We start from the raw sequence: 27,818 nt of genomic DNA, 5'->3' as shown, positions 1-27,818 counted from the left end.
AGCCATGATTTTCTAAAAAGCCAAACCTGTCACTTGTCTTAGACCTCGGGTAACATTTGAAAATATCGTCTGCAGAATTAACTAGTTGATGTGTGAAGGTTTGGTAAATTCTGTGTGCGAAAAAGTCATCTGGGAGTCACAATTATGCAAGCAAAATATCACGATTTGCATATGTGTGGCCATCAAAGGCGCCATTAAACTGCATGTCTCTGCCTGTAAACCCATTGTGCATCATTACAGCCTATCATAATAAAACAGCATTATATTATTTAATAGACTCAAAGCGGAGGCAACAGCCCATTGTAGTTAAAAGACACATGGCTCCCAATTAAACCAATTCTATTCGAGACATGTTTTTCACTTCCTTGAAATGTCACATTCCTCTTAAATATCCTCCTTAGTGTCCAGCACCTCGGGTCAATCATGTTTATTTAGCTCCTAGCAAGATGCTGGGCCACTCGGAGCCCTGGGGTGAACACAGACCTGTAATTATGGACAATTATCTTTAATAAAGCCCAGAGTAATTGAGCCCTATTAATGCTCCTCTGTTCTCGGGGAGCAGGAAGTAGTAGCCGGCCTCGTCCCCAAGACGCCGCGACCTCCCGAGTCGAGGCCAAGCTGCAATGCAGTCATCCTCCCCTCCCGCAGCCAAATTAGGGTGCCATGTAGGTTAGAGGCCAAGATGATTACACCCATTTTCTAGCTCATGGTCTTCATCATGTAATGAGTCAGGCAGCGTTACTATGTGAAGCTCATTTACAAGACTTTGACAGTCCATTTCTTTTGGTTTCTTTTTACCGGCTTAGTGGTGACAGGCTGCAGCCAATCAAACATCTGAAGTGTCACTCTGTTCATCATTACCACAGAGGAATGAAAAAGTCAAGGCAAAATAACCTGAAGGCATGTTACTTTTGCTTTGCTGCCCGACACTTGATTCCTCAATAAAAAACAATGAATCACATTCCATGTCACATCACACTCAAATACAATCAGATCTTCCTCACACACAATAATAGTGTTTCGTCCTCCGAGGAGTTGATTTATAACAACGTGGGAGCTCTGTTTTCAATCCTCTATTGAGAGCAGCTGTTCCAACCTTGCGGTGGGAATCAGAGGGGAGTATGCAATAGTTTTGAGCAATATTAAATTCATCGCACTTGAAGTCAGGGAAAGAAGGGGAGAACCAGACACAGGCATCTCCAATCTGATGAAAACACTTGTGTTTCTGCTTCAGTGGAGCGATTATTTACCTTAACTGGGTAAGCAAAGGAGAATGGGAGGGTAAGAAGAGAAGTAAAAGTGGTGGAGTGAGAAGAAGAAAAAAAAGGAATGGGAGTTTTGCCAAACCTAGCTCAAAGAGATTCCTGCAATTAAACCACACAACCAATTAATTGGGTGATGTTATCCTCAAGAGTTCATTACCGGGGCCTGGGAAAACAGGCATACCATCTTCCCCCCCCCCGTGTGTGTGTGTGTGTGTGTGTGTGTGTGTGTGTGTGTGTGTGTGTGTCACTGCTTACACCAACTATGAAGGTATTGACCAAAAGAAAACCAAATGCACCATTCAACGTCTTCCCCTTTCATCTGCTGCCCGTACAATTCAACCTCACAACAGGGAGGAATCTCCCACCAGCTGACACTCAAATTAGCACTGATGCTAAAGCCCTGCCATTAAGCGCCGATCCCGCCCCTTCCTGAACACAGCGATCACTCCCTATATCTGAGCCGGTAAGAACCCAATCATCTAACTCCACCCTCTCTTATTGTGGTCAGGCCACCAGCCGAACGCACCAATATTGCACGCCGGGAGTAATGCTGAGGTTTTAATGGCCAGTGTGAAAAGAGGGTCACACCCTCAGTGGGAGGTAAGGAAACCAACAAAATGAGTTCCAGCCAGCTGCCTCATCGAGCCCGATATGTGGAAACAGCAAACTATATCCAGCCTGGTTATCATTTGCAAACAAGGATAAGAGGTTAAAACCACACACGTTTACATTTATTTAGGTTAAGCGGGGTTGCATAAGTGGTAAGCTTCTGAATTAAACATAATACTTTGCTAGTGACCGGTGGAAATGTGACAACATCCTCCATCAGAGAGGATATAGGGGCTGTATGTCAGTAACCAAACAGAAAGGCAGTTCATCCCCAGCCTCCCTGTGTATCCCAACTTCTCCTCTTCATGTCACTCCATTTCTGTCATTTAGAGCTACACTATACTCAATTTGACATCCAATTTGGCTTGTCCTCAAAGGGTGTGACTTGAGGTCTGCACCCTCCACGCAAAAGGGTGCAATTAGCAAGTTGTGGAAACATAAGGCCAGAAATCCTGAGGTGAAAGTTGAAATGAATGGATGCAGATGCTCCAGCTGCAGCTTGTGTTACAGGAGGGGGAAGATGATTTAGAGCCAGTCCTGGTACTGCTTTACAATGACAATAAGCAGACGAGGAGCTAGTATGTTTGTTCTCTAAAACAAACATGGAGACAGAGTGGAGGGATTATTTTCTTCCAACAGAGGAGGGGTACAAATGAGGAGAGGAATGTGTGCCAGCCACTTTTATGATGTGCCAAAATGAGTGTCCCATTACCTTAAAAGTCTCCTCCTATCTACCCCGTCCAAAAGGCAGGAAATCCATGAACACTCCAAGTAAACACGCTTAATGTCATTTTAATCATTGGAGAAGTATTCAAATGCGTTTTGACATATGCTGTGTTTTATACTTAGGCCATGATTTAGGACCAGATTAACGCAACTAGTACATTATCAGTGCTGATGTCTCATAATGGCAATATGAAATGTGACAGGTTTAGCGAAGGAGCAGCATTAGTAAATCGTTGTGTGTTTGTGGACCATTCTCATGGAATTACTTGTTATTTATTTTGAAGAATTGCCTTGAAATGATTTGTTTTGTTGTCAAATTTGGTCCACCTGGCTTGAAAATAAAAAAAACAATAGCTTAACAAGGAACATGAACATAGCTCCAAATCTGATAACTCAAATGTGGAACTGATCATGTTAAACCATACAGAGTTGCTTTGGCCCTGTTATTACTGGAGGTTTAATCTCGCTGCATTCATCGAAACACATGCCAGTCCTGTTTTTGAATAAACAACCTCCATGTTTGACTTCTTAGCTTTAGACCACACTGACCATTTGACATGATGTACACAAAGCTCATACCAACATGACAAAAGGCAGAAGACAGTTTTCAAAGAAGACAAGTGTAAGTTTGTTTCTGCAAAAAAAAGAGGGCAGCAGGGAGGGGGGGGGGGGGGATGGTGAACAGAGGGAGCTCCTGCAAGAGCAAGTAGACGATTAGAGGCTTTCTGTTTACATCTCAGCGCACACAGACCCGAGTTGACCCTACAGCATAAGAACAATCAGTAGAAGAGATAAAAAAAGGAGGTCAGACAGCAGCACGGAGTTAACATGCACCCTCATCGTCTCATCATTCCCCGGGCGGCCGGCCTAACAATGCACTGTGGGAAATGCCCAAATTCACGGATGCCCTGTCAGTGCCCCAGGTGCAGAGACTTAAGAAGAACACACAGGCTCTATCAAACAAGCGCAGCAGTGTATCCAGGACTCTATCCTCTGGCATGAGAGCTACTTCAAAAGAAACTCTTTATACTCTGTCTGCATTTTTGATCTATATAAAACCCACAAGTTAAAAAAACACACTTTGCTTCAGGATTGAAGAGACTGCAAAAAAAGGAAGTTGTTTAATACCAGACTTCAATACTCTCATAACAGCGTTGGAAAATTGAGCAGCTTTTCCACAGATATAAGACAGCTGGACTGAAAGAGGCCATGGAGATGAAGCTGTGCCGTCTGATATCTGTGGTTACACAGCTAAACCCGAGGTCACTGCCCTCCACAAGCCATCTCGCCACACCTCATCTGTCAACAGTTGTGCTCTCACGTGTAAAATTAAACAAAAGATAGCTGTTTGCTTTGCCGCGGACTCTGTGGTTCGGACTGGTGGTTATTCCTAGCCTTATCACGGAGGCAGCTTACACGAGCATGAGTCTGTTTTCCTACGCCACTGAGTGCACCCATGAGTATGCTCCACTTTGTGCTAGCAGTAGCTCCATCTGGAATGTCTAAAGCGCGGGGGTCAGCCGAGATCCGACTCCATCTCACTTGGTTCAGGGAACAGGGAGTATTTACCCAACAGAAATGGTCAATTCTTTTCATTTCCTGCACACATTCAGATCTCATAATATCTACCATATGCTCAGTTACAGACAAAGAAAAGGGGTTCTGCCAGTAGAGAGTGGTTTGTTTCAAGCACTTTGATTGTGTATAGAAGCCAGGGAACTAAAGGGAGGGAGCCATTGTAAATCCAATTATGTGTATAGTAATCCATGCAACATGAAGGCACATATCTTTCACTTCTGCTTCTCTGCAAACATCAGTTGAGTCTTCGGAAAGGAATTGATTGTGTTGTGATGCACCGCAGTATGTTTTGAAGCCGCGCATGTTTAAAGGGTTCAAAAGCAACGTGTTTTGCTTCAAAAACAATCAGCGTGTCACTAGCATTTTGGCATGCTCAGTAAATATCCACTACAGATGTTCTTTGAGTGCTTCAAGAGTCATGAATCTGAGCCAATACTCAATCAAAGTCATTTCACGCAGTATTTCTATTGCAAACAGAAAATATACCTTCTTGTGCAATTTCTAAATTCCAATGTCAGGTAGTGCATTAAGATGACAGCTGTTGATAAAACGTACAATTTACCACTGCAGCTTTGGAATGATGATCTTTACGGGCCAAGATTAATATAATTACTAACAGCAATCCATCAAGTAGGAGCTTAACCACAGTCACAGCTCTGATGCTAGCTTCAAATAATCACACTGACGCGGTGTAGGGCAGAACTATGCAGTAAAGTTACGTTTTGTAAAGAAAAGAGCCCCTGTTCTTGAGTTGGAGTGGGTCTCATATAAAAGCAGCACAATGGCAGTAGTGCTAGCTGTAGGGAGGTGTAATGTGGGAGAAAGACAGGCCTTCTCCTGGCTCCACTAAAAATGGGAGTCTCCTACCCTGTGGCCCTGCCAGCTGGCTGTGGGCCCAGCGCCTGCCAGGCAGCACACTGCCATTGTCCTTTAGTTGTTTCAGGGTGATCTCAGAATTAAAATAGACAGGACTACAGAATTTGCCAGTTTATACACACATGAAAGTACAGCACTGCGGCAAACTGAGCCCCTCAATGCACTGAGTTAAAAGATTTAAGTGAGGTTGTAAACTTGGTAAAGGATGAGCTAGAGAGTCCCAACTCGGATACAAAATTAATGAACACCGAATAATATGACTAATGGAATAGCGTGTTATTAGAAATGTGGCTAGCGGTGCTATCACAAAGCACTTAATTGTATGTCAGGTAACATTATGTAACAAGCCGCATTAGTATCACAACTGAGACGCACATGCATAGTTTTAGATGTCACTCCCACGGCCTTTTCAGGTCTCACAGACTGAAGCTCCTGTATGCTCCCAACAGAAGGAGGCCGTGTTTGTTTTTGGCTGCTCTCGTGGAGCCCCGCGAACACAGAGCACTGGGCTGTGGCCCTTCTCCAAAAGGGACCATCTGTCCCCCGAACTTGGGCTAGCCACACCGGCTTTCAGTGCTATGGTGGGACAGAACTGGACGTGCAGGGTTGATGCGGCCCAGCAGGCCTCCAGAAGAAAACCAGCACCTATTTCCATCAGCACACATCCTCCCTCAGCATGCTGCTTACCCTGCAACCTCCAAAGCAATGACAGCAGAGTGCACTTTCTCAGGAACAGAGAGAAAGAAAACAAGGAGAGGAGGGAAGAGATGGTGAGAAGAGGGCTCGCATTACAAAAGGGAAGCTGCTAAAAGATTATTTGAGTTTGGATCAAAAGCTTTGGGCTGCCTCTCCTTTTTTTTGCTGAGGTCAGTAAGAGTCCACATCACATTAGCAGAGGAGTAGGTAAACTGTGAAACTGTTAAGATTGAGAGCTGACACGCTAATGCACAAACACATTCACACACATCACTCAGGCAGGAGCATTTATATAAATGCTGACCAGCAGAGCAACCTCAGAGCAGCGGAAACGTATCTCCCTTATTTCAACCGCGGCACACATTTTCTTTTCAAAGTTTGTTTTTTAGCCTCGGACTAGTGTTGCTGACAGAAGTCTGGCTTAAGATAGAACATTTGGACTTCAGGGCAGCACTTGGAGGTTCCACAGCTGACACAGGATAGAGGTTTAGTCAACCGGAGGATGCGAGGGGCGGGGAGGACAGGAGTAAACACAGATACACGGATGAATCACGGGTTTACTCACCCTGCAACAACTTTCTGTGCAGCGTCTGCCAGAGACACAGAATCACAAATTCCTCTTGTGATACACCCCAGAGGCTAGACTGCTCAAACATACATACATACGACTGTCCAAAAACAACAATATCCTCACTTAAGAGATTGCTTATTCTGCGCAAGTCAAACTGAGGTCAATATGCATTATTTAGCCTTTACATTTTTTCCTTCGAGGCCGTCGAATGAAAACCAACATTAAGTATCAACTGTTGCCATGCTTACCTGATTAAGAGAATCCATTTTCATCAGAGCTATAAATCCTAAGGGCAGACGACTCAAAGCCATGCGAGCCGCTGTGCTAATGAGCCCACTGTGGAGATGCTATCCAAGTGCATTAAATCCATCAGCCACTTGTTGAGAGAAACCCGCCTCACTCCACAGCAGAAAGCCTCGAAAATAAACAACCCTTCCTTCTGCGCCTTTACCCAACAACACATCCGGGGAGAAAATGGAGAAAAATAGACTGAAAAGAAGCAAAGAGTAAAATAAGGAAGAGTCTGCCTGTCAATATAGTGAAATGCATACAGCTGCCCCTTAATGCTCACTAGCCTCTCCCTCCCCCTGTGACAAAGCCACCAACAGAATGAATGAGACATTAGCATATGTAAAGGAAAGTAGGTGGCTGTGCTGGGTGGGGGAAACTGTTGGAAGTTGGTGGTTGGGGGGGAAGGGGTGGGCCGTGACATTCACAGCTCCTTGGGCTGACAGGAAGGACAAGGGAAAAAGAGGGGGAAAAGCTATTGTTACAGTGAAAAGATGCCCAGGCCAATCCTGTGCCCTTCCTTACGAGTGCTTACATTTGGAGCAACGGGAGATGGAGGAATCCACTTATCTGTTCTGAACCACAGCTTGGTACAAAAGTCTGTCTGACTAACTATGACTTAAACACACTAAGATAAGAGGAAACAAAGACAACCAGAGAGGGAGAATTGCCCCTTATTTTAAAACTGATAATCCCTCTAGCACATGCCATATGCTGAGCCTGCATATCTTTACCTCCAGCAGAGCTAGGAAACAGACAGGAGGGATGTAAGGGGAGGAGAAGCAAGGAAGAAAAGTGTATGAGAGTTCATCTCTGCAGAGCGCTACTCTCTGATGCCTCACTGCAAACAGCTGTGGGTTTAAGGGCCTACACACAGCAAGCCGGAGAATTAGCGGCAACAAAGAATGACGGCAGTGTGCTCAAGTGCAGCTTTAGTGAGAAGACGTGACGCATCGGAGACTGCAGCTGACAGACAACAAGCCGCAGTCATGTAGGTTCTGCACCTGCACGGCGGGGAATAACAAGATAAGTGGTATATTACAAGTTGCAACTGGCAAAGTCGATGCTTGCATTCAGAAAAAGAGGCAAATGCAACACAAAAAAACAATCCAATTTGCGGTTTCAAAACAAATTTGACAATTTAATCCCTTTTCTTCTGGTGCCTGCAACCATTATCAGCTTGGAAAGGCACCAGAGTGATGACAGCCCTTGACGCCTGCTGGTCTACACAGACTGTAGGTGTGACTTTTCTGCCATGTCATGACCAAGTCTACAACCAGGTCTTTATGAGGAGATCTAGGTCCTTTCATTTTGACCAAAAACAAAATGTAATTCACACTGACTTGACAGAAAAAAAGAAAAAACAACAAAGGATCCAACTAATCGACTTCTATGGGAACAGCCCTAATTATTAAAAAAAAAATGTATGAGAAAAAGTAATTGTTTTACTATTACATACACAGACTTCTTAGTAGCAATTTCCTCTTATGCAAGCACGGATCAGCTGGTTTTAGCTGTAGTCTTTGAAATGTTCAAATTCAACAAGACGTCAGGTTCTGTCATGAAGTGTTTGATCAGTTGCTTTTTGATGACGCTTGTTGTTTGAGGTCAGCTGTGTGTCATGGCCCTATATCATTGTGAAAGTGAAGCAGTCTTGTGACTAAGGGTTTATGGCTGAAATGCGGGTGTGGAGACTGTTATAAAACCCTTCTCAACTACCACTGAAGCACTTCTGAGCAAAGCACTTTGAACAACTGCATGACCATCATTAAAAGCTACACTTGTGCTTTACAATAACTAGGTATGAATGTGTGCGAGTATGTTTATGTGACGCCAGTTATTTCTGAAGACGTCAAACTTCTTAAGACGCATAAAGGCTAAATAAAGAACAACTCTGTGAGGTAAATGAGTTTTGATGATAGATTTCTCCTTGTGTAGTGCAACATAATTGACTTTCAGGGAGCTTAATTGGAAAAACACTAAAACAGTGTCACTCTAACCACTTCCTGATGACTACTTTGCTCTCTCTGGTTGGAGGTAGGAGCATGTTAATAGCAGGAAGTGACAGACTTTAATCAAGCTGTATGAATGGCAGCAAGTACAGGTCTTTGTGCCACAAACTGCTTTGATCTCGCCTCTGCAGGCAGGTTCTCAGCTTTGATTCAAACTAAAGGGAAGGAAAAGGGTTTTATTTGAAGAGTGGGAAGCCCCAGGAGGTAACACTTAAGAGTTCTTGTCACTGCATCCCAGCAAACAGGCAAACTATTCATCAGCCTACACACATGTGCAGCAGGGCTTGTGGAGAAACACACAATCCCACAAACACTGCTCGTTTGCACACGGACGTCCGGGTCTGATGGGTAATCTGCACACCAAGGGTAGTCATTACACAAACGGATACACATGCAAAACGACAAACAAACACTACAACAACATCTTTCACAGCTCATCTTTCAAATGCAGTGTGCAGAGTTTTTGACGGATTCAAAAATATATACAATGATGAATGTTGCTTTTGAAAGAAATGTACTCGTAGTGGCTAAAGAGAATTGTCTTTGAGAAATGTAAAGTATATTTTCTTTTATTCAGTTCGGAAATGAAACAAATTTGGGATTTTTTGCTGGACACAACATTTTTGTTGATTTTTCAAGATGACAAAACCTTTCTTCAACATTTTTAAAAGATGCCCACTTTGGATCATAAGGTACACGGTTTAGCTTGAATGTCGAGTACATTTACATCCTGTAACACCACAATATGTTTTTTTTTACACTTCTGATGTTTCAATGAAATAACAGATGTAGTAGTTGCTGGTAAACATGTTATTAAGTGAACTTTAGAGGTCCTGCTATATGGATTTGTTTTTTTAAACCTTGGACAGAGTCTTGGTAGTAGTTGACTTGTTTCCAGTTCTTATGCTAAGCTAACTCACCGGCTGGATCTTTGTATGTAGACATGAGTGGGGTATCAGTCTTTGCAAGAGAGTCTAATGGCGCGTTTCCACTACACGGCCTCGCTCGGCCTCGCTCGGTATGGCTAGGCCTCGTTAGGACTGGCTCACTTTATGGCGCATTTCCATTACAGTTTAGGAACTGGGGTAGTATCTATAGTAACGCAGTGTAGGCGGAGCCGTGACGTCATCTTCAATGAGAACCCCAGAAAAACAACACAGCCGTTAGCTGTTAGCACTCAGAGCTCACAGCTCCTTATATATGTTCAGAAACTAGACAAAAGTTAAACAAGTACACACCACAGACTGCCTGTGTCATGGCGAATACAGTCGCTGCTTTATTTATGTCTGTATAGGCCGTTGTTGTGAGTGTGGACGGTCGGAGCATATACTGCGTTAGCTTAGCCAATCTCCATTTAGAAAACACGCATTTTAAAAGGTTTTTCGCCTGCCGTCAGTCTGCGGTCCTAATTGTGAATTAGGACCCGCCGGCCGGTACTAGGCCAAGTGGAAACGCAACCAAAAACGGGCCGCTGACGTCACAGCCCTCTTAAACCGTGCTCCGCGCTGTAGTGGAAACGCGCCATAAGGCCCCGCACGGGACCGTTTGCGTTTATGCACAGTATGCGTATTCAAAAAAGTCTTCCGTTCACATTAGGGCTGTGCAATTAATCGTATTTTAATCGCAATTACGATTTTGGCCGGCCACAATTACGAAAACAACATAATCGAATAAAACAATTATTTTGCTTTGCTAGGTTGTGACAGTGCACTGCAACATATATTTGGTCTAATTTATTTGTATTTATCATATTTATATATGTTTACTAGCTTGTTGAAGTGCGCTCCAAAATATTTGTTGACCTTGTATATTGGTATTTATTATTTTGATATTATTTATTTAAATGTTAATACAAATGTATCATTTTTTTTATTGGTTTTTCAGTTGAATTATACGTTCAGGGTAATCAACAGTTAAAAAGATACTGTTCAAATTATTATTTGTATTTGTTTTAAAGTTCAATAAATGGATGTTTTCAAAGTCAATGAATAATCGTATTTAATAATCGTGATATCAATTATTGACCAAAATAATCGTGATTATGATTTTTGCCATAATCGCACAGCCCTAGTTCACATGCATTAGTTTCATTTAACGTGTCTGTTCAAACGAGGCCGCTGGAAACGCTGTAGTACATATGCCGGGACTGTAAGTGGCGCTGTAACTTCCGCCAAAATACACCAAAAGCAGCAGAAGAAGACCCAGAAGCAGCCGCGCAACAATGTTGCCATGGCTACCCTTCCAGTGTTGCCAACTTGGCGACTTTCTCGTTAAATTCGGCGGCTTTCCAAACCCTCCGGCTACTTATTTTTGTCAAAAGCGACTAACGACTAATTTAACGACTTGTAATGGTGTTATTAGGGACTTTTCTGGTGTTTGGAGACTCACATATTGTTCAGCAGTTAACGAGCCGCGGGTGCTGCCGTGAGCCCCTCTGCCCTCCCATAGTACTCACAGGCGCTCACCCCGCAGCAGCTCAGCTGCAGTCAGAGCAGAGAGGAGACAGCCACACTCTCCCACGTCGAGACGGCAAATGAATTGCGCATGAGCGGGATTTAAATGTAAAATGTAAATGTTTCTCAGAAAGAGAGATATTCTCTACAAACACCGGGTGAGATCCTCCTTTGTCAATATAATGGATCAATGCATGAAATCTGACTCTGTTTATTTTGTTTAAGGAGTATATTGGGCGTTAACAATTCTGGTTTGCCTTTTATAATATTATTTCATTCAAGAACCCCTTGTGCGTTTAATTAACACAGCTATTTTTGATAGTTGCTACAGCAGTGAGCAGGAGAGGCGGGGCTATCGCAATTTTTTCAGGAAATATTCGTATAGAGGTGATTACACGGACTCGGTTGACCCCCCAGAGCGTTTTGTTTGCAAATCTATCCACCTTGGGACCCGTTATTGTTTGTGGGGTCAGTTTCTATCGGCCTCGTGTAAATAATAGGGCTATACGCACGCGAAACTATGCAGATACAAGCAGTTTTCTCCTCGTGTAAACGGCGCCTAAATGTGTACATCCCAAAATCTTTTAACATTGCCTTTAAGCTTTAGTATTGGATATTCATTTCAACTGGAGAAGTCTAAAAGATTGTTTTCATCATATACATCAATATGTAATAAATGTATTCCCTTACTTGTGCAAAGTATTATCACAATACATTTCCACTCAACATTGTCTAAAATATGTACGACTTGTTTTTAAATCAAACACTCTGACTGGAGCTTGTTCTTACTCGAAAAGTCCCGAGGGCAAATCCTGTCGTTCTACAGTCAACCTGATGAGACAGCCCCACTCTGCATGGTAGTATGGGAGCCATTGAGGCTTGCTTCATAATTACAGTACTAACCTAGTTAAAACAGCATAATGTGATAAGGAACTAGGGCTTCTGCCTGATTACTTCCACCGGGGAACATTTCATAATCTACCAAGAGCGAAAGGCACCTGCATCCGCTTAGATTCAGCCCTCATTCATGAGGGTGTGACGATAGCCAGGCATGTGATATATTTGCTGTCCAGTATTTTTAGTCCTGCTGATAACGGCATGCTGTGGGAAGGCAAGTTTCTCCTTAGTTATGCAGAGTAGGAGAGGGGCTGTTTAGGGAAATGGCCTGTTCCTCCTGCAGAGAGGACGGGAGGAAAAGCAGCTGGTAGGCAACAGGCAGACACAGCATCTCTGAATGTCACTTCTCTCCCCTCTCCGCCCCCCTCCTCTTCTCTCTCTCCACCTCCTCTCCTCCTCTCAGTTTGTTCCGTATCTGTTGTTTGAATTCATCAGAGAGCAGGAGGCCTGAGCTGCCCCCCCCCCCCCCTCCATGCCACTCCATCTCTACGAAAGTGGAAGACTGGAAGGGGGTAGTTGGCATATGAGGTGGAGGGGTGGAGAGTAAACAGAGCCTTCGCATCCCTTCATGTTGTTGCTAGGCAACCTTTACTGCATATGACAGCCTTGAGTGACAGCAGACCTCCCTTCGGAACAAAGACAGAAAGTTGAGTCAGAGAAAGGAGAGGAGCAGAGAGCAGCACAGTGACGAGGGGTGATTTGGTGAATTTAAAGCAATAGAAAGCAACACAACGAAACATTTGGACAGATTAAAAAAAAGGTGAACCAAGATGATCACAGTCGTCCACTAATTTGGGGACCCACCAAGAATAAGCTAAATCTGACGAATCAGGACCTAATTATTATTCTGTTACATAATAACAGAATAAGAAAGCAGATTTGACAAATAATGTAAAATAATACAACAAAACTACTCTATGGTAACTACTAGGGAAGATACAAGAACATACTTCTGCTACAGATAAGTTGATGCCAAAAACCTTAAAACATGAGTACATGCAGGTACAGGGGACCATGACTCGAGACTCAATCAAATAACTATCCAGGCTCCCAAGGGACAACCCATTAAACTTCCATAATGACGCTACATTGTTAACTAAATAAACGGTTTAGAAATTGGCAGGCAGAGAGCTAGTTGCCATAATGGACCTGTTCGAGCTAACTGCTACATTAGGCACATTTGTGTAGGAAATTAGTATTGTGCGAAAGTAAAAACAGTATTAAGATGGTAATCATTTGTTTTATAAAAATAATGTTTCCATAGTAACCTCAAAAAGACATTTGACCTGTTTAACGTTTAACACCTGCACTTAGTGTCTTATAACTACTAATGCCAATCTTTTTTCCCCATCAAAGCAAATATTTCTTATTCTACATGGCAACAAATGTCCCTGGTATCAAATACTAAACGTGTGCTATTTTGACATCCCTAGACATGGTAGATATTGCATTGTGTCAAGGGATTGCAAGCCTAAAGGGTTGAGAACAAGACTTGAACGGCACAGTACTTTTTAAAACATTCTGCCATCAGTCCAAACAACGTTATATCTGCTTGTACCTGAGGAAGCAAACTTCATTGATGTTGCTGTAAGCACACTGCAGAGCACTCTAATGGATTCATGTGTTAACACTACAACATTGCCACTGGCACATTGAGGATGTCTTCAGTAGTTAAGTCATTATCCAAGTCTTGTTTAGAGTTTGCACATACTCTCTCATTACCTATGAACAGGATCTGTAGAAACTCCCGAGGCAGAATACCAGCATTGCCACCACAAACTCCAAACTATACTTTGGCAAAAGTTGGCAGACACCCATAGTTCCGGCTCAGCACATTTTGTGTGCAGCACAGATGACGTGCTCCATCCATAGGGCATATAATAAGGCTTTTTCTTGACGATGGTAGGGGCTAAAATTAGCACGAGAATAATGATCCTGGCCAGAAAGCTGGTTTTCATTGGAAATTTGGCAGAAGGGAGCACTCTGGATGCCAGATCAGAGGTGCTGCCGTACAGATCTGTGCAAAGGGAGCATGAAGTCAGGAAGCAAAGGAAAGTTGACACTGGAATCCATACAGTTAACAGCAGTTTGGGAAACGTTGCCAACGCTGTTAACGCTGCCAGTGTTTTTAGATGAGCATGAAAGATGCCTGCACAACGTCTGGCGAAAGTGGAAAGCTACAAACAAACAAACACGCAGTCTAACAATGGTTACATTTGTATTCACCTGTCAACAAAAAAAAGGATACTATTCACAAGATTGTGCTCTGTCTAGATACCAAAACAACAACAAGATAGACATTTTTCCCAAACTGAAGTCCGTGGCCAGCTGTAGCATATGTTGCAGTGCAGCTACTTCCTCCTGTAATTAATGAACTTCTCCAAAGGGAACAGTCTGATTAAGTGAAAACTCTTCTTATTCTCCACAGGCCCATGAAGCTCAGAGAGAAATGGCTCTGATAGAATCCCTGAGAACTTGGCGGCCCTTAGTTTGCCATGCAGCTGGCATCTCTTTTTATGGAGTCACTTTCAAAGCTTTTCCCCCCTACAAGTGGCATCAAAAACATCTGTTCCCAGAGCAGCCACCCACATGAGAGATTGCCCAGTCCCGGCAGGATGGCCTGCAGATGTAAGCAACAGCCAACATGCAAATGTACATGTAAAACCTCAGACGGCCACATTGTGACAGTTAAGACAACAATGTGCCCATAGTCACAAAGGGGAAGGGAACAGATCGAAAAGATAGGGGCTGGGAAATAACGGCTGTGCTGAAAGTAAAAATGACTCTAAAGGATACAGAAAGGAAGGAGAACACTCAAATAACAAGAGATGACAGGTTCAAGCGAAGGAGCACAATAACTAGTCATTCTGAGCCGGCGTATCCTGGCTATATTGAAGGATGTACAGTGGTTCAATCCCAGGCAGAACACCAATCTCAGCTCCATCATGTTCTGAGAGTTGGGGGGGGGGGGGGGGGGGGGGGGGGGCTGATGAAGTAGCAGTAGCACAGCTATATAAAGGCTGCTGTGTCCGGGGCGTTTGGAATGCTTTAAAATGTGCACTCTGCTAGTGCTCAGAGCAGTGTAAAACACTATGCATCATTAAGGGATGTGTGCTTAAGTACTGTCCACGGACCTGTAAAGCCACTGCTAGCGGGGGGAGAGTGGATACAGGGAGGCAATGGGAACCAGTCAGAGTTATTTCCATTCCCTCAGCCCGTTTATGGAAACATTATTGGAGCAAGGTTCAGTTCTCACGGAGGAGGAAAAGATTCAGGAAGCAAATAAGAGTGAGAGACAGGAGAGAGTGAAGGAGGGAGTGGAAGAGAACGAGGAGAGAGTGAAGGAGGGAGTGGAAGAGAAACAGGGGGGAGTGTAGAAATGTAGCTTTTAGCTGTTTTCTCTGGAAAAAGACCTTGCTCTGCTGTGTGTGTGTGTGTGTGTGTCCATCATTGTGTGGTTCTCCCTCTGGCAAAGGCTACAAAAGCCTCCATTTATCTAGCCTGAGCATCTAGCCTTATTGAGAGAAGGGCTCTGAAAGGCAGGCAGCCATCACATGTGCCAGGGTGACATGGCTTTTCCCTTGTTAACACTTCAGTCTTGCACCCAGAGTGCACCCCACACAATCCTCACCGGCGTGAGGGATTACTCCTGCTGACTAAACGGGCAAAAAAGAAATAATACATCTGCTCTATATATTTGCATTTCTTTGGTTGAATCACAATGCACCACTTGACTCGATGGAAAGCGAACATTCTCAGTCAGGCGTGAGAAACCCACCCCATCAATGAGGCCTTTTTCCACCCTCTGGTTTCTTTAACCGGGGTAACAGCACATCACAAGGAGCAGCCTGCACAAAACACAGTCTGTCAATTTGGAGGCAGACGGGGCCCCGTTTATTCACGTTTCACACTCATCAGTTTCTATTTACTCAGTGTTCTCCGGATTAGAAAAGGAGACCAAGAGCATTTTTAGGACATTGCTATGTGTGCTATTCAGCAATCTGCAGCTCTAATTGCAGAGCAAGAGGAATTTTCTACATCTCTAGCATTGAGGCACAACAGCTGCAGCTGGCATGGCATGTGGTGGGTGTGTTTAAGGGAGGTGTGGTGGCTGAAAGGGTGTCAAAGACTAACCTCCCACTGAGAGCCACCCGCACACGCGCACCTAAGCGTAAACACACACAACTGCACGGGGTGTTACGTGCGCAGACAACCACATGTTCACAATCACACTGTGTGCTTTTGTCTCCATGTCCAGATTAATAACGTTAATGACACACTGAAAGCATCTGGGTAAATACTGAGCACTAAACTGTGCTTCCCTCTCTGCTGCCACTCAGCAGCACATCCTTGATCTCACTGATTTAGAGAGGAGTCAGCTGTCATAAACAGAAAAACTCCAAACGCATACAGTACATACACATATCCCATTCCTCAAGGTCATCATCTCCTGTGAAATATCTCCGTACACCCGCAGAGAGATCCTTAAACACGTGTTGAGAGGAGGGATAGGCATGCTCTTTTTTCTTCCTCCTCAAACCTTGTCTTTTCTTGTCCCCACCTCCTTATACCATCCCCCTTCCTGAATGCCAAATGTAGAAAAAGTGTCCAGGGAGATGAGTGCGGATGAGTTCATTCCTCCACCACCAGCCATGTGCACTGATCCGACCTGACGGACAGGCTCTCAGTTATCGAGTGACCTTTGACCTTCAGAACTGATCGAGGCCAACGACCTGATGAGGTACTCTTATGAGGCGGGGGATGGGGGTACGTAATGAGTGGGGGGTGGACGAAAAACAAACGTCTCGACAGTCTTAAGGAGTATGGCTGGATTGCCTATGGCAGCGTTTCCTCTAGAGACCTCCTTTGTACATGCATAGAGTCCATTGGCATTCATATTTATGCAATTAAGAATAAGGAGTATATTTAAATGTATTTCTTACTCACTAGAGATCAGGGGCAAAATAAAAAATGTTCACAGGAATGGTGTCTGACTTCGATCACAGAGCTGGCCAGACTTTTACAACAGATTCCCAAATAAGCACATATTCCCGTATTACTCACTTCCTTATCTCTTAACTGCAGCCTGCTCTGAAGAATGTCATCAAGATGGCAGCATTAGGAGAAGGCACCAGGCACTGGCAGCTGTACAACATGCACTCGGGGTCACCTACACCGCAGAATCAAGAGGAAAATCTCTCTTTCATGTTAGTAGATTGGAGAGCAGTGGTATATCCAGCAGGGTTTAGTAAGACGTACGACTCCCACAGGCAGCTGCTATAAATACAATCTTACTCCGACACAACCACCCTTTTTTCGCATTTAGTTTGAGTCTGACCTTGAAATACATCCTCAGAAATATGAAATATGAGTTCCCACCATTACTTTTGTACCTGAAAAAGCACAGACGGTACTATTCTATCCATATTAAATCAATAACAACCACATTGCTCCAGTATTGGACTCCCTGGGGGAAAATCCTATCAAGCAGAGGCTCATGGTGAAGTGTGTGTGTTTTAGGATCCATGAAACAATGTTTGCAAACAAATCATATGTTTTATTGTAAACTGAGCCGTGGGCATGTTGATGATTCTGCAATGTGACAACAACAACCCTGAGGTGACGAAGCAATGATGCAGCAGCGATCCATGAGGTCACCAAACATATCAGCGGCCTTGGTTTAACTGGGGAGTCGGCTGTGTTAGCCCAGAGGGAAAAGCAAGGGGTGTCCTCAGGGACCCCAGACTGCCTTTCACTGAAAATTAAACTAAATGACAGGAAACAATTAACCTACACTCACTTCTCTCTTTGCAACCCCCCCTCAAAATGTCACCACGTGAGGGAAAGGATCTTCGTGTGTGTGACCTGATGATAATTTGTGTGTTTACATGCTCTTGATTATTGTTCTGCTGTAACCTTATTTCTTTAGAGTCGTGTAAATAAGAAAATGTTTCATCTGCAAAGACTTCAATCAAGCAAACTCTTGCAGCATTGTGGAGGAAGTAAGTAAAAAAGTAAATCCATCATCATCATCAAGCTGATCTCTGACCTTTGGCGTTTGTGTGCTCCACCTAAACACAGATTATCTGGAGACGGATGAGAACAGTGTAATTATACAGCTGCTCCTGTGGTCAGATATGCAGCACCTGGCTGTGTATCCAGCAGTTGTGTGTTCGTCGAGCTGAACTGTATGTGGCCCTACAGCGCTGTTTACATTTCAGAGAGGATCCGAGGGCTTCCAGTAAACATAGCCCGGGGAAGGTAAGCAGTGAATGAACACACAGTGTAGCTGTTGGCATTGTAGGAATTACAGACCTCTTCTTAGGATCCTTACATAGTGTCTGGGACATTGTTTGCCTGACGGTGTTACGCAATCTCCCCTTCCTTCGCTCCTTCTTCTTTTAAGGCTGTAAACCCTTATAAAGACCAGCACTCGGTGTCAAATGTGCTGCCCCTGTAGCTGCGGATCCCGCCCCCTGTGGCTAACCTCCAAACATCCACAGAAGCTTTCAATACACTTCAGCGGACGAGGGGAGCGGTTGATCTCCTCCACATTGACAGACATTGAGATTACAGAAGCAAGAGAAAAGAAAAGAAAAAAAAATCAGGCCACTGTCACTCTAGATCATTATCCTCCGTCAACAGCCTTTACAAATCGCATAAAAGGAAGGCTAGTCCAAATGATGTCGCTAAGAAAGAGGGGGGAAAACAAGGGAGATGGAATATACTACTCTAGCTTCGAATTAGCTCTGCTTGGCTGGGCCTGCGCTCCTTAAACACATCATACCGCCCAGAGTTCCCGTTAGAATATTTTTTTGCCGGTCAACATGTCCGTTAAAGTTGAAATCTTCCGGACAAAATTAGATAAGTGCCGGTTAAAGGTCTTCTTTGTTATTTATTGAGCTTTAAAACAAATTGATATGATTCGACATTAAACAAACTAATTATAGTAGATTAACTACATTATTCAAAAGTGTACAGTAATTTACAAAAACGCGGGAATAATAAACGGAGCGCTCTCTCCTTCTCCTGACAGCCCGTCAGTATCATGCAGCTCGCGGATCCAGTAATGAGTGACCCGACAGTAAAACTAAACATATCTATAACTAGTTTAGGTAGTTTGAGAGGTAATTAAAATAGCTACGTGTGATTTTCTAACCTGAAGTGTGTTTTGCTCTGCTCGCCGCTGCAGGGGATCATGCAGAGCTGCGTGTCGACTCGTCAGCAGCAGCCGATCTCTCTCTCCTGTCAGATTAGACTTTACTCGCATTTATGTCCATATCGATCAGATCTAGCTAGTTCTAGCTAATGATATGACTACCTGCTTGTTAAAAGACACCTAAACAATAAGCGTCGCTATGCAACCGGATGAGGCCACAAAGTATAGCGCAGCATTATGCATTTGTTTACATGCCCACCGGAACCCCGAGGCATTACCAACAGATCAACGCACAATCAACCCATACAGGACATCTCTTTCTCCACATTAAGTGTTAGACATTAGAATTGACAATTTTTGTCTGTCACATACTCTTTTGTCTGTCACATACTATTCTTGTCTGTCACATAAGTGGCGCAACTGATGCGGTATTGCGCTAAGGGAAAATTATTTTGACCGGACATTTTGACCGGAGAGATTTAGATTTGCCGGACTTCAGCATATTTTACCGGTCATTGTCCGGTAATTACCGGCTAACGGGAACTCTGATACCGCCGCAGCAGCAGCAGCCCACAGTACAAGGAAGGGCCAGGCTCAGTGCCAGCGCTGCACAGTTCAGCTCCTCTCTGCTTTAGACTTCCCTTCCACTTTGTGTAAAAAGGTTTCCAATACACACCAGTAAGTCCAATCTCCCAGGCTTGTCTCAAATAGTCAGACATCTATGTCTTCGCTAGCAGCAAGTTACATGAATAGGCCAAAGGCAACATCATGTACAGGCATTTCTGTGCTCCAGTAAGTGGATACAAGGGCAACATAAATGTCCTGGTTTAATGGTGTGTATAATTTAAAGTATCTGAACTGAACTAAGAGACAAAATATTCCTGTTTCAAAGGCATTGAAAGGACGTATAATGTTTATATAAACGTATAATGTTTATATAAATCAAATGAAGCTCGGTGAAAATGAACAAATAAAAATGTCCAAGCCAACATTTAAGAGATTTTGACGGTTTGTTGCTGCTGTCAAATGAAAGAATAACACAATCGGGATAATATATTTGCATCACACTAACGTGATATACACACTTGAAATAAAACTGCAATTGGCCAAAGTTTTGTTTTAGCTCGGGGATTTCCCAGTGTAAACCACATTTATTCGATAAACTAAACTCATTATCAACTTTATGGATCAGTGGAAACACAAACAAGGATAACAACCTCCTCCCAACAAGTTTCGTCAGCACTTTTAAAAAACACAATGACAGGCTACAGACCATGACAGGACTTTCTAATTTGTCTCATGTCAGTAAGCAGGCAACATGAAAGCAACCAACAAAAAACAGACACTTTCTCACGCTTGATAAAGGGTTGTTTAGGAGAAAGTTCCTTCCTGTAAAACGGCTGATACCCAGAAAACTTGGACAAAGTAAAACGTCTCACAACAACACAAAGTAGCGAGCATTGTATTATCGAAGCTATCCTGCTGTTCATGTAGTTTCGACATAGACCCATGCTCAACAACGGTGTGTAAGCACTGCAGTGCTCTGGTGAGGTTAAGTGAAGGATACTGGCTCTGGCAGCAATGCTTCAGTGACTCACGCACACACATGCAAACACCCTAAAGCTGAGCACTTTATGGCACATCTGTCACGGATCTGCTCCATTTGACTTGTTAATTACAATCAACCGCTATCAGAAACACGTCAGCGTGCTTTTACGCTTTAAAACAACTCAACCGTTGGCCATTTGCTCCTTGGCTCACCCAGGGTCAATTTGACAATCAAGGGCGCAGATGTTAGCACGGGGGAATACGTGCAGAATTAGCCTACATTTTATTAATACCTGGTTTAATTTAACGTACCTTAAATGGGCCGAAAATTGCTAATATTACCTAGATAGATATTATAAAATATATAATCCTATAGATAATAGAGGAAAGTACATAAATAAACCAATTAAGTGTGACATTATTTCATATATCCCTTCTAATCATCAAACTGACAGTTTGAGAGGGGGCAAGGTTGGAACTTATTGGTTACATTTTCATGAATTCAACTTTATGTATCACGTATTGCTCATTTTTGAAGTTCAATACCCGGCACATCTACAACGGTGGCGTTTAATGAATGAATAGACAGAGAATCATAGAAAGTCTACAGAGGCAGAATGGCATGCAGTCAGGTTCCTGGCTGTCACCCACACCCAGTCCTGTCTGCTTATTCAGACAGGCCCATTCTTTTCTGCTACAGTAGGAAGGAGGTATGCACATCGGCTCTAAACCAAATCCCTTCTTATCTCCCATTGGAGGCTGGCCGCGACCAGAGGTCAGCTGTCCCATTTGTCTGGGCCCACTGAGGGGAACACAGTCGGAGTTAACCCCATGGGTCAGGACTGGTCCTTGGACTCAGTGGCAATCGGGTTAATGACTGGCCAGCATTCATTCTCCCCATTGTAGCCCAGTGACAGACACGTAGACAAAACATATAAGGAGGGTCAGCAACTTCACTGGCCTTTTCCCCAACATTCCTGATATGGACACTAATGGGTCCCCATGGGAAGAGAAGGGGCAGACATAATTCATCATGGCAAGACACATTTTCCTATTTGCTTGACTATTGCAAATCCATAATGCATGAACATGATCTTTTTTGCAGGGACATCGTTAGAAGATTGATCCAATGGTTTGAAATGTGTTAAATAATAAAACCATTGTGTGTTCACACCAGGAATAATACATGGTTCTCCCTGTTTATTAAAGGAGAACCACAGGATTTAAGTGCCATGCAGCCATTGGGGTCCCGTATTATAAATAATAAAATATTAAGTAATCTTTATTATTTCCCAGTTGGCTATGCGCTAGAAGAACTGAACCAAGAACTGAACCAGCTGATACACAAGCCCCGATAGTAAGGTTTGGTGCTTTGGATGTGTGTTAAAAACAAATTGTGATGAATACGTTACAAACTGGCACCAAAAGTACATGCGCTGGAAGGAACACATGTTTGGAACGTGTCTTTCAAGGAAAGTAGTAGAAAAAAAAACGAACTTCTTGGCATCTGTGGTGTCTTAAGCTGTCAGTGTAGAATAAAATCAGACTGTAATGGATTAAACCAGGTTATAGTTCACCTTCATCTTGCTGTTTAACCTAATGATCAAGCCAAAGAATAAATGCATTACTTTATCCCAGTATGTATAACCAATGGGGTAAGGTGATTGAACAGCAAAGACCTTCATTTCTATATTCATTTGAACCTGGGATGACCCACATTTTGCCATTGGACTTGCAAATCATAGAGATTATCTGGAGGATTATTGATTTTCTTTGGGACAGAAAAATATCTTATAGTTACAGCCCGTCGTCTGCCATGGCTACATCTGTAAGCCACCGCCATGGTGCGATCATCTGTAGCTCCGTCTGTCAGTCATGTGTAGACAGGAGCTTAGTCCAGCAAATAATGTGAGGTTTTAAAAAGGTCATCGTTAAACAGTAGCCGGTCTAAGCGGGTCATACGATTTTCCTTTTATATCCAGCTGTAATAGTAACTAATGCGTGGATAGAAAGCAACAAATCATCCATTAACCATCTGCACTGTAACAAAGGGGCTTGAAAACAGCTGTAATAAGGATACTGCAAAGCATACTATCTATCATCAATTGCTATGGCTAAAGTAATGAGATATTTCCTCTTTTCCATTAATGGTCGAGCTGCATGTGAGCCAGCAGTGATCACAAAGGCGGTCATCAGAGGGCCCAAACCTTTACTCTCTCCTCTGCTCCCGCGTAACACCTCTTCCTCAGTCCTTCAGTCACAGCTGTGTGTCACCAGAGGTTGACATGAATCTCACCAGCAATGGCGCGATCAGCATTTGACTTCTGTCACTTCACCATCTGCTTCATCCAGCAGCTTCCCCTCCAGCCACAGTGCTGCTTTTTCGCTCAAATGCGCCTGGCACGCACAGCAGCAGGCTACTGGATGAGCAGCAAGAGGGTGGGAAATTAAAGAGCCGAAAACAATAATAGACGTACAAGACACAAGGGATGGTTTGGTGTAGCAGCTATTTTAACCAATTTCACTGAGATAATAGCAAACACTACTTATACAGAACCTCTACATCTGTAAAAGATATCAATGAAATTCTTCAATAGAGCCATTTCTCCTTTAAAGCCCAATAAGTCACAACACATAAATCCCTTCATGAAGTGCCCTTTAATGGCAGGCACTACATCTACTATGCGGCTTAACCACTTCAGTGAGGATCAGATTTACCAAAGACACATTGACACAAATAAACAAACAAGCAATGCAGAACATGAGGGCGGTAGTTCACATATGTCCTGAAGAAACAGGCCACAGACTAACTATAACAGCTCATTTGTGCACATCACATGAAGAGTAGAAATACGTTGCTTTGAATGGCTGTTGGCGTCTTCCTGTGGTTCTCCGGAACGCATGTTGACACACGCCAGCGCCCAAGCAAGCTGTTAAACATGCCGTCTTAAGGCTATTACACTGATTACACATGAGTGGTCATATAATGTGCACAGCAGACAAAAATGATGGATGACCCGAAGAGAACCCAACATGCTGACCTTGGAGCGGTTAAAGATCCTTTGGTTAGCTTCAGCCTTCCTCAGAAAATCCTTTGGTGTATTGTTACTTTCTATCCCAAACCGGAAATGTGTTCAGGATGATGAGCTCTTAAAAGCTCTAAGTGATCATCAGTGTATCTAGCTGATACCCCAAATCTAAAGAGAAATACGTCTGTGCTGTACATTATGGGCATTGCTCGGTAAACCACATACATCCATCACAAACAGACTCCTAGTGGAACAGGAGATCAATTCATGAAAAAACTTCGACCTAATGACGGCATCTGTGCTTTTCCTGACAGTGATGAGTGGGCTTAGGTCCTTCCATAAATCCAGACTGCTATCAAAACAAAGGCTGACAAAAAAGACGGCGAGAGAGTCTGGCTCTCACAACAGGAGCAGGCAGCATGTGATCCCCTGTCTGCTGGTTGGTTGGTTTTGAAGCAAAAGGATTTTGTTGGGAGGCCAACTGTGAATCATGGCTAGCAAACCAGCCGGTCAGTCAGCCTGCACGGACTAGACCAGAGCAGGCTTCCTGATCCCCGTCACATGCAGAGGGTGTGGGATCTGTTGGAAAGGGCAGCGCCACATGGTTTGGCATGCTTCTTTAGTACAATGAAGAGAAATGCATCACCCCTAACAAACGTGGTCTGAAACTAAGTCCGTTAGCTGTTTTTCCCCCCCCTCTACTGTTCTCCCAATCATGGCCAGTCAGCACACCGGTAGCAAAGCACCGTGGGAACAGAGACAAGGGGATAGACTGTGGCGCACTAGAGGAGGTGTTGTAACAAGAAGACTAAAATCAGCCAGTACTGTCAAGTCATTTCCCCAATCTAAAGAAAGGCCCACAGTTCTTAGTTAGGGTTATGTATTTATAGGCAAACACAACATATCGGCTGTAACTCTAGTCGGGCGTCTCCAAGCCTACTAGGCCAGAAGACATCCTAACCAGCTCTGCAATGATAACAAGTAGATATAGCCTGTGGGCATGTCAAAGGAAGTCGTTCCTCTGCCAATCATGACAGGTGCCTTATTGTTTGGCTGAGCACACATTGTGCTCTCAACTTTATTTTGAAAGACATATCTATCCGGCTCAATTACCCTTTGTCTGGTTAGCCATGCAGAAGGCGCTGTAAGATATAGATGAGAACATATTTCTTCTTGAGGGCTCTGTCTGCACACTATTGATGGCAGCATGCAACAGATCTTTATTCAAACTGTGAAGTCATTATTATGGCTGCTGAATATGTCTACCTCCATGAGTGCGCTGCTGGCAGAGGTTGAGATAGGGTACATGTGCAGCCTCATTTTCATCTACATTAAGGAAGATATTGTCTTTAATGTAGCTTTCATCTATCTGGTAAAAAGTCTGCTTTCCCTTCTGTAACAGACACATTCATTTTTCAATTCAACAGGGTAGAGTCATTCAAAATTCAAAGATCATCTAAGTTAAGCATTGGGTGCAACTACATAATGAGGAATGGCATATATCCAATCTCAACTGAAAAACAGACAAGAGCCAACAACTAAATATGTGCATGATGACAAAGAGCAGATTAATAGGGTTGTTTTCGCTTCTGTGCACAATAAAAGCAAATTACTCACACATCACTAAAGATGTCATAATGCTCATTCAAAAGAGCGGTCAGTTGAACATTTGCCTCTCTGGTTTGCAGACCTGAAGGCTTGAGTTAAGCCATACATTTTGGGTGCTAAATGAAAATATGTTAAATGTTATACCGGGCCATGAACATCCTGGAGTCACATTAAAGCACTCCTGTGCCTACTTAGTTCAGCACAGCCCCCCGGAAAACTAATCTTTCCCAGACATAAAACCCTATGAAAAATAATGGTGTCCTATTGATTTTAACGCTCCAGGAGAAAATAAATCTTTATGCTTGATCTGTTCAGATGGGAGCTGTGAAGCCAGGAGGGCAGAAATGCAGAGCACTTAAAAATCAAACAATGGAAACTTACATTCACACTCAAGAGCACATAGTTGTTGTGGCTTCAGCTAGCCAAGAGCTCAGGAATGGGCCTATTTGTTTCCCTTTATTGGGAAGTTAGTTATTGTCGGGGCTAAACTTCCTGCAGGAAGACAGCAAAGGGATATGGTGGTAGAAGACAAACAACATTTCACTTGTTTACTCTCCCTGTGGAGTATACAGAACATTGTATGTCAAATAAGCCATGGGAGAAGCCAAGTAAGCATAGCAGATAGCAGACTGCCAGAGATTGTGTATTATCAAAACAATTATAATGTTAAAGGAAATCCTTTGTCTGGATCTACTGAAAAGCTCCCACTGCTGCTAAAGTAAACCAGATATGGACATAATACAACAGTAGAGCACAGTGGGGGGTGTTATATTGGTTGACCACTGCTTACATACATGGTTTTTATTCCACTCTGGGCTTCCCACAACAATTACATTTGGCCCGTGAGACTAGCTATGGGCCTCACCTTACAGTAAGCATGTGAAGGCTTTATTATCCATGACCAGCAGGACAATGATGCCTTTATCGCCCCCCACCGTTTTCATGAAAACACTCCACTAGACAAATTCATTCAAAAAATATTTCCCTGCAAATCCAGTCCAATTAACCCCCGCGCGCACACCACCACCACCAGCAATGTTACAAAAAATATGACGACAACATTAAAGTAACATTAACAGTCAGAGCATTTTAGAAAAACCAGCAGTGACATTCTAGAGCCTGCCTCAGCTAATATGAACGCAAACATTTATGTTTTTTTGCATTGAATTTGTCTATGCGCGAGGCTAACACGTTCGTGGTAGATAAACAAACAAAGCTGAGTAAAATATAAGTCAGCGACACCATAGCTAATACCATGAAGACACAAATATAGGCTATAGATAGGCTACCGCTGAAACATTATACTCTCCAGTCGTTCTATATTTGTCGCTTACATTAGTCTAAATATGCTGCGGTGCCCGAAAGAAACTTTATCCTTTGTGTTCACTATTACCATCGATAATGCCCGTGAGTTTCTCCACCTTTCGCTACTCTCCCTGTGTGTGCAGCGCTGGCGCTCCTCACTTTTAGCTACAGCCATACTTTTTAGTTTGTTTGTCCGCTCGGAGGGAGGAAATTACATTAGAGTCATTACCTTACAACGTCAGCGTTGTCCGGTCCAGGTTGCAGAGTTGTTAAGGTTGCTAATTATCCTTAGCGGTTAAAAAAACAGATGAAGCTGCGGTAGCCTGGCTTGCATCTCTCCCTTTCGGTGTCAGCCTCCAGACTGAATTGGCACAGACCGTGGCAATATGCATCCAGCACCTATCTGTGACAACACGCAGCACCGAGAGAGGCTCCGCCCACCCTCAGCCTGCAGGAACTCTCTGCACCTCACTCCTGTGCACACACAGACATTTTATCACAGGTTTTGTTGGTTCATATTTTACAGAAAATAACAAACTAATTTACATTTAAAAAGGGAGGTAATAAGCCTGTCCTGTTTAAGTCCAGTGGCCTTTGTGACATTCACTACAGCACTTTGTTCATCTATAAACCATGTAAGCCCTACAGTGGCCCCATCTGGTGAACTGCAGAAAAGTTTTTTTCTAAATGTATGTAAATAAACTATGATCTTCATATCTCTTTGCATTATAATGTTTCATCTAGCCCTGTAATTTGTTCTACTTTAAGAATGTTTTTCCTTTATATTTATATAATTATATACTGCATTTCAGTGCAATACCCCATAAACTAGGCCTACATTTTTTAAACATAGACAAACATAAAAACAAGACTTCATTTTAATCAGATACATATGTAAATATACACAAGCAAATGACGAGATACGTATACAAAAATAGTCAAATATAGTAGCACAAAGCATACAGGGATAAACATAAACATAAAAATAAACTTAAGTGAAAACATTACATTTGCAGCACAGTTTCACAATTGTAATGGTTTTTTTTGCTTCTTTTTCTGTTGTCCTCATAAAAGTTCCATCAATGTTTTGACAACAAGAAACAAATGATTAATTTTCGCAAATGTACATGTATGGTTGTATACATTTGCAATCCTGCCTACTGCAATACGTCTATATAACAACTCACCTCCATGGCTG

The 27,818-nt window shown here is 43.2% G+C and overlaps 1 protein-coding gene across 4 annotated transcripts in view; it reads right to left on the bottom strand.

The window, feature by feature from the left end:
* The window catches only part of LOC117499702 (signal-induced proliferation-associated 1-like protein 2), an 85,960-nt gene extending 58,977 nt beyond the window's left edge, over positions 1-26,983 (bottom strand). For 3 of the 4 annotated variants that reach the window (XM_034152282.1, XM_034152284.1, XM_034152285.1), the window contains exon 1: positions 26,850-26,983. The gene's annotated coding sequence lies outside the window, so the exon portion shown is untranslated. The remainder of the gene's footprint in view (positions 1-26,849) is intronic. The other variant, XM_034152283.1, reaches the window with a different exon arrangement.
* Between the last annotated feature and the right edge of the window lie 835 nt (positions 26,984-27,818).

Source organism: Trematomus bernacchii, unplaced genomic scaffold (genome assembly GCF_902827165.1).
Source record: "Trematomus bernacchii unplaced genomic scaffold, fTreBer1.1, whole genome shotgun sequence".
NCBI lineage: Eukaryota > Metazoa > Chordata > Actinopteri > Perciformes > Nototheniidae > Trematomus > Trematomus bernacchii.
Note: the sequence above shows the minus strand (reverse complement) of the source record. Positions and strands in the feature narration are given on the sequence as shown.